The sequence below is a fragment of the Bidens hawaiensis genome, unplaced genomic scaffold, assembly GCF_021521415.1.
Source record: "Bidens hawaiensis isolate Kalapana, Puna unplaced genomic scaffold, B.hawaiensis_p1.1 tig00029389_1, whole genome shotgun sequence".
In the NCBI taxonomy this organism is placed as follows: Eukaryota; Viridiplantae; Streptophyta; class Magnoliopsida; order Asterales; family Asteraceae; genus Bidens; species Bidens hawaiensis.
In genome coordinates this window covers 194,538-202,462 of record NW_027494873.1, presented here as the reverse complement: position 1 = coordinate 202,462, position 7,925 = coordinate 194,538, and the positions used below count along the sequence as shown (strand labels likewise).

Genomic DNA, 7,925 nt, shown 5'->3' with positions numbered 1-7,925 from the left:
ATCTGGAAAGTGTTTTTAAGGAAGTTGTAAACTGTAAGGGTAAGAAGTAAGAAATATCATGTATTTTGTTACCCTAACTTCTGTGATGATTTTTGATACACTGGGGAGTAAATCGGGTTGGAACCGGACCAAACGAGAAGCTTCTGGAAAATCAAAACCAAAGATCGAACAAATATATGGTTGGTCGGTCTTGGTTTTCTTGAGTTGGGTTGGTTTTCGTATGGGCCAAGTCCGGATATGAACTTTGTGTAACTTATGATATGATCTAGAAAGTTTCTCGGATTATACAGGGATTGAAACCCAAATTCACTTTCAAAATTACTTCTGAGATCGTTTAGCCTTTTTAACTCAAAACGATAACCTTGTTATTTAAAGCGTCCTTTTTAACCATAACTCACTTTAACTTGTTGCACAACCGCACCCATACATGTTACCACTTCATATTGTTGTCATTCTGATTCATATATAGAAAGCTCTTCTAGAAAAACCTTCGATACATACAAGACATACTTGTGGTGTTAAATTCGTTTATATTGAAGATCTTGAAGACATATTTTTAGTGGGTTTAATAAAGATTGAAGTAAGAGGTTTTCGGACCGACCCCATATCTTTTGTTATGGTCCGTTTATGTTTTATTGTTCAACGAGGGTTAAGCCTCAAACGCTTACCAAAATATAATGTTTATATGACTAAAATGGTTATTAATATCATATTCATATATTCAACTTTTAGAGAATTGCCTAGGTTCTTTATACAGGGTGACTCAAGTGCAAAACCATCGCCAGCTGGCCCAACCGCCTTTAAGTGCGCCTTCAAGTTCTCTCCAGTTTCGAGGAAAACCCACACGCCCGAAGGCTCACTAGTTGTAAAACCTGAACGCCCTCAGGATCGAACTGGAGATCACAAAGATCCCGACCTTCTTTCATTAAACAACCCAAAATGTCGTATGTGAAGATCGAACCTGTGTATCCATTGAAAAACCCAGACTTCCTATCACAGTACCACCACACCGTATTAGAAAGTTAGTGAAAATAAATACATCTTACCTATTCTAATAAAGTAAAATAAATGTGGACACTTGTTATGTTTTGGTTAATTCTCACAATTTTTTCCCTCAAAAACTAATATACCCTAATACATATAACAAATCAATAATTATTCACTTTCCTTTTACACTATATTTATATAATATCTATATATTTTTATAAATATAAATATTAACATATTATTTTACTATATATTTCAAAATACTTGGTGAATTCCAAAAATCAACGATAAATCATATTTCTCAAATGAAAATTGTTTCGGGTTTTTGGTGGAACTTAAATTTGATTTTATGGGTCAAAAGTTGGTAAATAGATTGTTTGGTACAAGTTAACTACATTAAGGTCAAAATTTGTTACAGGTCAAAATAAAAATTTTGAGTATTTTTAAAAGTTTGAGAATGCAAAATAGATTTATCGTCAAATTTGTTATGGGTTCAAAGTGTTGACTTTAAAATGTCAAAAGTATGAAAGTTAAAATTTTAAACATGATTCGGGTTTCAAATTTATTTTTAAGGTCATTTTTTGAAATAATAAAAAGGTTTGGAATTTGGTAAATTGACTATTTTTCCCTCAATTATTAAAATTTAAGAAAAGATTGCGAACACTTTCGACATGCCACCCTCATGCCTATCAATGCTTCTAACTTTTATCAAATTTGAAATATTTATGTCAACGTTAATTTTTTCCTTCAATGGTGATTAGAAAGTTGTATAAGAAGCATGTCATGCAAAACTATGCTCAAAAGAAACAAAATATTGACAAAATTTAATAGGTTAACATGTTATTTTTTATGTTGTCATTATGACAAAGTTGAGAAGCCTTCTGAAACTTATCAAAATCTTTTTCATGGTGTGGCTCAAAAAAACATAATTCTTGAAGAACATCCATTGTTACAATTTAATGTTCTACTTTCCTTTAATGGATGGTAAATTGATAAATATATCAATAAATGCTTAGGCTGAGTGGTTAGAACTACTATCATGTGAGAAGTGTTATTTCCGAAATTCGTTCATAACCAAAATTCTTTCAATTATAAATATATGACACCGAGAATGAATTTTTCAATAGAAAGAAGCATTCACGGTTATGTTTTTGCACGGACATTTTTTTATTAAGTTCATTTAAAAAAATCATTTTGTGATATAAATAAAATCAATTTATGTATACATTGTATAGATACAAACATAGATGTAATATATATTTTTTCATATACATTATGTAATTATTTGTTTTACTTATAATTTTATAATTTAAACTATCCCGTGTATGACACGGGCTCTAACTAGTATAACATTATAATAAAATTATTCCACTTGATTATAATTTCATAAAGTAAGTTAATGAAAATAAATACATATAAATTTTTTTCCCTTATATATAAATATTATTATATTAAATTAAGTTATAAGAAGATATTATTGAGGCAGCCACCCCCCAGTGACAATTATTCATGTCCACTTATTCAACATTCAACAACTCATGGTTCACGAAAAAGTCTTTAACAAAGAGGTCAAGTTCTCATTTCTCTTCCATCAATTCCAATTCTTTTCTCTTTATCAAACAAACACACATAATAATGATAATAACAATTTCATTTCTTTGTAGTAGTTTTGCTTTAGCTGATCAAACCTCTATTTATCACTTTTATCCAAATTCATGTTACTCAAAGTTGTTCAATTGTTGATGATAAATTTGGTGGTGGTTTTCAGATACTACTGGTACAGATCTAACATAGCTTGATTTGCTTTGCTTTGCTTTGCTTTTTATCTCTTCAATTTCTTCTTGGTAAGTTGTTCTTATCTTGTTGACCAATTTTTTAGTTCAATTTTGACTTTGTCTTTATGTTTTTTCATTAATTATGGTCTCTATAGGTTTTATAATTGTTAGATCTGTGTTCACATGTTCTGATTTTAAATGAAATCAGAAACTATATGTACAAGTCTAGGGTTTTAAATTTGGATGAAATAATTTGATTTTAGATGTAGTAATTTCAAATATATTAGCATGAGAAACTATATGTACAATTTAAATTTGGGATTTTTTTTTGATGAAATAATTTGATTTTTAGATGTATTAATAATTTCAAATATATTAGCATGAGAAACTATATGTACATGACTAAGGTTTTAAATTTGGGATTTTTTTTTGATGGAACAATTTGATTTTTAGATGTATTAATTTCAAATATATTAGCATGAGAAACTATATGTACAAGTCAAGACTAGGGTTTTAAATTTGGGATTTTTTTTTGATGAAATAATTTGATTTTTAGATGTATTAATTTCAAATATATTAACCTGAAAAACTATATGTACAAGACCAGGGTTCTAAATTTGGAATTTTCTTTTGAGGAAATAAATGGATATTTAGATGTATAATTTTCAAATATGTCAACCAGAGAAACTATATGTAGAAGACTATGGTTTTTTTTTTTTTTTTTTTTTTGGAGAAAATAATTGGTTTTTAAGGTGTACTAATTTCAAATATATTAACCTGCCTTTCAAAATTAGGTTTTCTGGATTCATTATTGACATCAGATTTGTGAACTTTATACTTATATGGCATTGAGGATGATCAGTCTTTGTAAAAGGATTATGCATACACTTATTTTAAACTCAATCTATACATAGGGAGTAGAATTCACAAATCATATAATAAAATCATATCATCAGTGCATCACTTACGAGTCATGAACGTGCGCGTGATTATTGGTCATTTCAGGCTGAACCATGGAGCAACCGATAAGGTTACTTCTTCATGACCATTGGTTCAAGTCTTGGAAACACCTAATATTTCTTCCAACTCTTGGGAACCTAAAAGTGGAAGAGCCTCGGTGCACCGGGGTCTCCTTTTCATTGGTTATTTTTTTATTTTTTGCTTTTGCATTATATGTTTTCTTCTTGCAATTGTGGTTTTGCAGGTAATAAAAAATGAGTCGGTCAGATGGGCCCCACAGGCCGTTTCTCCCAATTGGGAATCCGTTTAAGATGATGATGCACAAAGCCTCTCATCAACCGTCACCAGCACTAATCACTTTTGAAAAAAACTTAACCGAACGGTTTCGCCAACTGAAACCGACTAACGCAACGGATGTCATTAGCTTTTCATGGATGAAGTCCGCGTTGTCTTCTGTTTGTGAAACCCTTAACGACATAAGAAACCTCATTGTAGATTTCGAACTCCCTATATGTAGCTGGGACGGAAAATGGGTGGATATATACTTAGACAACAGTTTGAAACTTCTCGACTTTTGCAGCGCGTACGAGACCGATATCGTAAGGCAAAGATTCGGTTATGTCATGTTGAAATGCGCAATACTCGATTTGGAATCCGGTAACCCACAAAAGCTCATGCTGGCATCTTCGTCTCTTCACGAGTGGATGCAATATCAAAGGCGGTATGATAACTCAAAGTTAGAAGATTGTTGTGATGTCATATGTAAGCTTAAGGAAACACTAAACTTGCCCAAAATCAAGAACATACCGAAAGCTAAAGACTTGGTTCGAGCCATGTATGGACTCAAGGTTCAAACCATGTTCATATTCAGCACACTAGTGGCTGCATTTTCAACCACTCGTAGGACCCTTGTCAATTTGCAGGTTCCAAAAGAGTATTTATGGTGTGAGTCTTTTACTGAGCTGCAAACTGTTATGAATGGTGAAATAAATAATATATATGTTTCTGGTGATGTTTATACGTTGAAGGAGCTTCGGGTACTTGACCAACATGTCAAGAAATTGTATCCATTGGTCCATGAGGGTTTGGGTGAAGTAAAACAGGAAGTTTTTGATGGTTATTGTTGCAAGTTGATGGAAAGTAATGAAGAGTTTCTGGTTGGGTTGGATGAAATCAAAGCGGAAATGGATCGGTTTTTTAAGGTTGTTGTTGATGGGCGGATGGCTTTGTTGGATAATTTTCAACAGCAGCCGCCATGGAGAGGCGTGCAGCAGGTTAGAATGTAATTTTCCTTATATGTGTATATGTTTTTTAGTCGATTATGTATGTCGTGTTGTTTTTATGTGGTACTTGTCTAGTTGCGCGGTACTTGGGTTATTATATATATTTTGTTTTGGCATCAAGATGCTAATATATGTTTGGTTCAATATGAGAAAAGTATTTGCAACTTTAGACACTTTGTTTGACCTTTTGTTATGTTATGACTTCAATTTTAGTGGATTTTGGTCAAATGACATAAGATGTAAACATGCATACATAGAAGCAAAGTTCATTCTTGACTTTTGCACTGCAAAGGCTTAACTGAGTTGACTCAGATAGTTTTATCAGAAACCTTCTAAGTAAAACTTTATAATGGAGTTAATCATTCATTTACTGACAGATTTCTTGACTCGTTCATGTGAAGTTTGTGTAGAAGATTATGTTGGCGGGCGAGAAAACATTGAATTTGATCATGGAATCTGTTTAATTTTTAGAAAGTGGAGTTGTTTAAAGGATCATCAAGGTTATTGAGTGTCTATGGTTTATATTCAGTTATGTTCTCTCTTACATCATGCCTTGTTTTGTTGTTTCTTGATTGGATTTAAGAACATGGTTGATGATCTACAAGATTTAAATCTTGTCCAACCTCAAAGTGCTCGCTAGATCAATATCATAGGCCATGTTTTTAGATGTAGGCAAGGAACAACAAGAAAAGAAGACATGATGTAAGGGATAACACGATCGATTATGGACCGTAGACTTAAAAATCTTGATATTTAAACAACTCTTGTTTGTAAAATTGAGCGGGCCCGTGTTCAAGTCAAGTGTTTTTTCGCACATCAACAAAATCTTTTACACAAATTTTACCTGAAGTTTATCGAGGAATCTGCCATGAAATGAATTGTTGAGTCTATTATAAAGAGACTTTAGTAGGAAGGTTTATGCTAGAAGACCAATGAAAAAGTCCATCTGCACCGCAAATGCTTAACTGGGTCATCTCAGACTGAGTTTATCGGTCAAATAGTTTTGTTTTAAAAAGAAAAGAAAAGGATAGGTTCACATGCTCTTTAACTTTTCAATGGTGGCTTGGAGGTAGCAATGGTGGAGGCAAACAATCAATATGGATAGTGCTGTTGTGCTAAATTGTTTGGTTGACAAGTTTAAACTGGTCCATTTTCACCCATTGTCTAATCTGAGTAGACCCTTTATATTTAACCAAATAAACCCATCTTTTAGAGAATGGATAATTGTTATCACCTATATATACTAATTACTAAAGCATCAAATTCAAATGAGACATGTGTCCATATTAGCAAGTAGCAACCCATCTTTCTCACACTTTTTTGGATTGTTTTGAACTTGATTTCTATTTTAACTTAAAAATAGAACCACTAAATCTCATACAGTCATATATCCTATCCTTCATTTTAGTCTATATATCCTAATATGGGACTAGCTCACTTGGTAGAGACACCTCTTAGATGGAAGGTCCAATGTTCAAACAACTGGTCGGGAAAATGTGTAGTTTATTGGTGTGAAATAGAGTAGATGAAAGATTTGATGTTAAAAAAAATAACAAAAAGAAAATAAAATCTTTGTAACCGAAAATTTTATCAAATTAATCACCATAACTCTTTGATATAAATAATTTATATACTTGAATTATATATTTACCCAAAATATTTATTTAAATCTTATATATTAAAATATCATATCAGAAATTTAGGTGATACAATCATCTATACCACTTTGTACCGTGAAATGCCGTGAGATTCTTCTATTTTAGCTCATACTCATTTCCTTAATTATAAGAATTTCATATAGATAGACTTGTATTTGTTTTGTGAAACTTAAGCTCAGACTCGATTTAGCCCGTTTTTGTTATTGTTTATTGAAAGATAATATCTTAATTCTGTTTTGATGAGGGATATGCAAGGACAGAGGGACGTAAATATAATTATAATGAAATAACATTAAGGCACCAAATAGGCTGTAAAGATTTGGATTATATTTATATTCTAACTTGTTTTCAACGTAAACGAACAAACTAACGAGTCAAATAGATATGAGACAGGGCAAACTCAAGCTAGACTCATTTACAATCGAGCCAATATCAAATGAACTTGAAGTCACAAGCTATATGCACAATCCTAGTTATCATCTCATTCGATAAATATAAAAACTTGTTAAGTTATTTGTCCAACATTATGCATTCGAAAAGCTTTTCTTTTATTTTATTTTTGAACAACGTCTCACACATCCATCTACTTTCTACTTATAAACTATTTCAAAATAATAATAATAATAATTTACACCCGAGTCAAAATTTGAATCCTACTATTCTCCCCAAAATACAAGAGACTTTAGCTAAGCTATTGCTAATCCAAGTCTCATACCCGTCTAGCACCCGCTGAGTATTTGTTGAGCAATTACCCGTCATGGCCCACGTGCATTGGGTATACTTATTGTATACTTTTTATTTATATACAAACTATTATAAATTAAAAATATTATACGTTACATATATATAAATATTATTATAAATAAACAATATTATTATAAGTTTTATTGGACATTGCCTAAGAGCATTCTCAACCCATCCTCTAAAATTATTATGTGAGGGGGGGGGGGTGTGAGTGTAAATTATAGGGTGGAGAGATAAAATGTAGTAATTTTTTGTAAATTTGAGGAAACTTTGTTTGCCCCTATTTATTTTTTAATATTTGTTGAATTGGTTGTGAGTTGAGAAGGGAGAAAACTTTAATGATAAATGCATAAAATATTTATTTAATTGAATATGAGAGAGAAATGTAGTGTTATTTGCTTTAAAAGCTGCTTCAGGCAAGGTGACATGAGAGAAAATGTCTTGACAACAAACATGTATTTATTCCTTTTACTTTTGACACTTTTGGTTTCCTCGCGCCTGACGTTGTGGAGTTACTT

At 31.6% G+C, this 7,925-nt stretch overlaps 1 pseudogene across 1 annotated transcript; it reads left to right on the top strand.

The window, feature by feature from the left end:
• Positions 1–2,717: 2,717 nt before the first annotated feature.
• Positions 2,718–5,110, top strand: LOC143578895 (protein BPS1, chloroplastic pseudogene; annotated as a pseudogene). Its single transcript, XR_013143356.1, has 2 exons — positions 2,718–2,831; positions 3,967–5,110. The product of XR_013143356.1 is annotated as a protein BPS1, chloroplastic pseudogene (transcript).
• Positions 5,111–7,925: the final 2,815 nt, after the last annotated feature.